Here is a 5,000-nt window from a genome sequence, read left to right on the forward strand (position 1 = left end):
GGGGATCGTTTTTCTTTTCACCTTTTTTCCTGTTTTTTTTTTTTCCACAATTTTGTGAAGAATTTTTGTTTTTTGTGAATGTTTGCTCGTATGTCGCGAGCAAACTCACACGGACGGATCACAAAGATGACAGGACCACGGACTGGAGAGATGGAAAAAGGAAAAGAGAACGGACAACAACGTGAACAAACAAACATGGCACTGAAACAAAGGAATGGATTAAACGACAACGAGAAGAACGACGGACAAAAAGGACGGATGAAAACGGCAAATGAAACAGGGAACGGAATGGATGACGGAGAGAGAGGAAGAGAGAGGAGCGGCGGGCTGATTGCTCCGCATGCAGAGAATGGGAGAGGTGGCGAGAGAGCAGAAAAAGAGGAAGCAAAAGTGTCTTTTGAGAGAAAACTAACACTAAACATTGAAATGGTGGGAGACAAAGTTCCTCTAAATTACGTCATGAGCAACATAAAAATGATCTGTGGGGGCCTGCTGGCGTGCAGAACCCTGGGACCTGAAAAACTGGAGGTGACGGTGAGCAACATTAAAGGAAAGGAAAGGCTGCTGGATGGATTTAAGATCGGAGAGACCAGAGTCGTGGCGAGAGAACTAAATAATGATGAGCTGGTGGTGTCTTTTTTAAACCTGCCAGCGTATATCACAGATGAAGAAATAGTTTGGAAGCTGACGGGATGGGGAGTGAAACCGACATCACCAATAAAACGCAGAATGTGGCCGGGAACAATGATAGCTGACGGAACGAGGTTTGTCCGGGTCAGATTTAATGACCAGGTATAGTCACTCCCTTACACCACAAAGTTTAACACTGTGATGGGGAACGAATACTTTAGAGTAATACATGATAGACAACAAAAAGTGTGCAGGATGTGCATCCAGCCGGGACACATCCTTAGAGAGTGTCCAGAATTTATGTGCCACAACTGTGGGGTGCAGGGACACTTTGCGTGAGAGTGCAGCGCAAACAGCACAAAATGCACAAACTGTAAAAAAAGAGAAAATGAATGTGAGTGTGAGAACGGAGAGGAGAGCAAGAACGAGGTGGAGGAGGTGTACAAGGATGAAGACGAGGCGGAGGAGGTGTACGAGGAGGAGGCGGAGGAGAAGGAGGTGATCGGAGCAAGCAGGAAGGAGATCAGAGAAGACGAGAACAGTGACGGAGAAATGGAGCAGAGCAGAGAGAGCGGAGGAGAACGGGCGTCAGAGTGCGAGCTGGAGACGCCGGAGCTGGCTGGAGAGGGAGGACAGCAGAAGCAGCGAAAAACGAGCGAGAGAGGGAAAAAAGGAGACGGAAGGGACGTGGCAGAAGACCCGGGGGTAAGCATGAGCACAGAGGGGAGGGAGATGCCTGAGAGTGGTGTTGGACAGGCGGGAGGGAGAAAAATCACGCTAAATAATACGGGTAAAAGCACCAGTCCCAATGAAACGGACAGCGAAATGGATGTGGGTGAACTGGCGAGTGCGCAAAAAAGACTAAGTCTTGGACAACGAAAAAAGTTGGTGAAAAAATTGAAATGTAAGGACAAATAATGACTGACAATAACCCCTGTAAATCCGTTTTTTTTGTTTTTATTTTTATGATAATGGCCTTTAATTTATTTTCGATAAACGTGAATGGACTAAGGAACAAAGAAAAAAAACATTCGATTCTCTCCTTGCAGAATGACGTTTTGTGCCTGCAGGAGACCAGGTGGGATGATTCCCTGGTGGAAGACATAAAAAAAGACTTTGTGGGCCATATTTTCTGCTCCAATGGCACGTCGAGGGCGAGAGGAGTGGCGGTTTTAGTCAAAACGGGTCGGGTAACAGGGGTAAATTTGGTTTATGGAGACAAAGAAGGAAGAATAATAGTAATAGACTGTGTGTATGAAACGAAAAATATAAGAATCATAAATATATATGCACCGAATGGAGAAAAAGAAAGGAAAACGTTCTTCATTGCAATAAGCAAAAGGTGGGAAAGGAATTGTATAATAATAGGTGACTTTAATGTGGCGATGACACCCACCGATGTGTCAAAAAATAATGTGTTTAAGGGGGATGTGAGCAGGGGGACACTTAAAGATATAATGATAACGAAACAATGCATTGATATTTGGAGATTGCTACATCCATGGGAGAGGGTGTTCTCCAGGAGACAAATTGTACTAAATAGATTAAAACAATCTAGAATAGATTATGCTTTGGTGACATGCGAGGTAGTGAGGTGGATTAAAGAAGTTGAATATAAAACTAATATGTGGAGCGATCACGCTGGAATAGAAATCACGTTTAGAAAAGAAACGAATGTACGTAAAGGAGGGATATGGTGCTTTAATGCAAGCTTGCTGGATGATGGAATGTTTGTGAAAAGTATGGAAAGATTGTTGAATGATGTGGGATATGAGTGGAATGAGAGTGAAGATATGAATGTGTGGTGGGATAGTGTAAAAGTCAGAATTAAAAAAAAGTGTATCAATTATAGTAAAGAGAAAAAGTGGAGAGAAAATAGAAAGGAAGAGAATTTGAGAAAACAACTAAGTGAGGAAATAGCATCGCTTGACAGTGTAGATAATGTAGATGTCGAAAAATACATACATTTAAAAGAACAGTTGGGAGTGATTGAACTTAAAAAGAGTAGGGGTGCAGCCATTAGGAGTAAAATACAATATATGTATGAGGGGGAGAGGAGTACAGCCTTTTTTTTAGGTCTGGAAAAACAAAAACAAAAAAGAACAGAAATAAACGAATTATTAAATGAAGCAGGTAAAAGTGTGACAGATAAAAAGGGAATTTTAGAAATAGTAAAGGGCTATTATGAAAGCCTGTTTTCGAGACAGGAGTGTGATAGCGTGAGTGTGAACAGAGCTTTGGGTGCCTTAAAGAAAAAACTAAGCGAGGACGATAAAATGTGGTGTGATTGTGAGTTTACAGAGGGAGAAATCAGAAGTGCTTTAGAGGGGTTAAACAAAAACAAAAGTCCTGGGAGCGATGGCCTAACTGCGGAATTCTACCAAGCTTTCAAAGAGCAGCTGGTGCCCTTGGTGAACAAATTGAGTAAATATATGGAAAAAGTGAAACATATACCAAAAAGTTTAGGGGAAGGGGTGGTTACTATTTTTTACAAAAACAAGGGGGACAATAAAAATCTGGACAACTACAGACCAATCAGCCTACTCAACACAGACTACAAAATCATAGCGAAAACAATAGCCAATAGAATCAGGGAGGTAATAGGAACAATCATAGAACAAACACAATCATACAGTATACCAAACAGAGACATAGCAGACTCAATCATTTCAATAAAACAGACGGTCAGGGATATGGAAGGGGAGGGGGGAATATGGCTAGGGATTGATTTAAATAAAGCTTTTGACAGAGTAGATCACGGGTTCATGGGGAAGGTGTTAGAGAAGTTTGGATTCGGGGAGAGAATGAGAGAATGGATAAATATGTTGTATACAGGAGCGGAAAGCAAGATAAAATGTAACGGGGAACTAACTGATTCTTTTAAAATATCAAGGTCAGTGAGACAAGGATGTCCGATGTCAGCGCTGTTGTACAGCTTGGTAGCAGAGCCGCTGGCAGCACTGATATCGGAAGACGTAAACATAAAAGGTATAGGTAAGGAAAACGTAAAAATAATACAGTATGCAGATGACGTGAATATAATGGTAAAAGGAGAGGAGGATATAGAATTGATATTAAAACATGTACAAACTTATGAAAGAGCATCTGGGGCAAAAGTAAATGAAAATAAGTCAGAAATTATGTTACTAGGTAAGGAATCCAATCTAGTTAATAAGTGGGGATTTAAAACGGTGTGTGAGAGAAGAAAAGTGTTGGGAGTGAATATGGGGAAAAATGAGAATGAATGTGATGATGTAACATGGAAAGAGGTGGTGGGTAAAATTAAAAAAACATTGAATTTGTGGAAAGCGAGGGGTCTATTGTTGAGAGGAAGGGTAGCCGTAACAAATGCTCTCGTGTTGTCCAAAGTGAATCATGCGCTGAGTACTTGTACGCTTCCGGACTGGGCCTTTAAGGAGATTTCAAAGACCATTAGGGACTTTATTTGGAAAAACAAAGCAGCGAGTATAGCTCACAAAACAATAATAGGGGCTAAAGATCAGGGGGGGCTAGCTTTGATTGATTTACTTACAAAAAAAGTAGCACTAAGAGTCAAATTGATAGGCAAATTTATGGACCAGAACCGGAACATAGTTTGGAAAAACCACTTCAAACAATATCTGTGCAGTTTTGGACTCTACAACGAGGACAACCTGTACCAGATCAATAACCCGGATTCATTTAAACACTTGCCACGGTTTTTCCAGGAAGTACTCAGTGCGTGGTATCAGGTTTCATCCTGGACTGTACCAGAGTGCGGAACGAGAGGGTCAGTGCTACGACTGCCCTTCCTCTCGAGCCCGTATTTTAAAAATGGGGAGAGGGTAATTAAGTGTGAAGCTATGTCGAAAGCGGGATATATTAGAATAAGGGATTTACTGAACTGTGGGGGGGATTTTGATTTACAAATGGTGGTGAGGGGTTTAAAAAATAAAGGGTGTGTGTGCAGAAAGGATGTGATTGAGAGAGTGTTTGCAAATGTAAAATTGTCTTTGTCGAGCGAATGGGAAAAATTAATCAAAGAGAAGGAGGGAGTGATGCAGGACGATGTGGGGGGGATCTCCCTGTGCCTAGGGGAGAAGAAACACAACATTACAGATGTCACTACAAAAATTTGGTATAGGTGCGCAATCACACATAGAATACAGAAACCCACATCCGAAGTAAAATGGACAGACACATACCCGGACATAACAAGCAACATGATATGGAAGAACATTAACATTCCGCATACACCACATGCAATATTTGACCTAGATTTCAAACTGAGGCACAGGAGGATCTTCACCTGCATCGTCCTGCATCAGATCCATAAGGAGAGGTATGAAAGAAAGTGTTGTGTATGTGAAAGTACGGATGAGGATTTAATA

This window comes from Labrus mixtus, unplaced genomic scaffold (genome assembly GCF_963584025.1).
Source record: "Labrus mixtus unplaced genomic scaffold, fLabMix1.1 SCAFFOLD_62, whole genome shotgun sequence".
Lineage (NCBI taxonomy): Eukaryota > Metazoa > Chordata > Actinopteri > Labriformes > Labridae > Labrus > Labrus mixtus.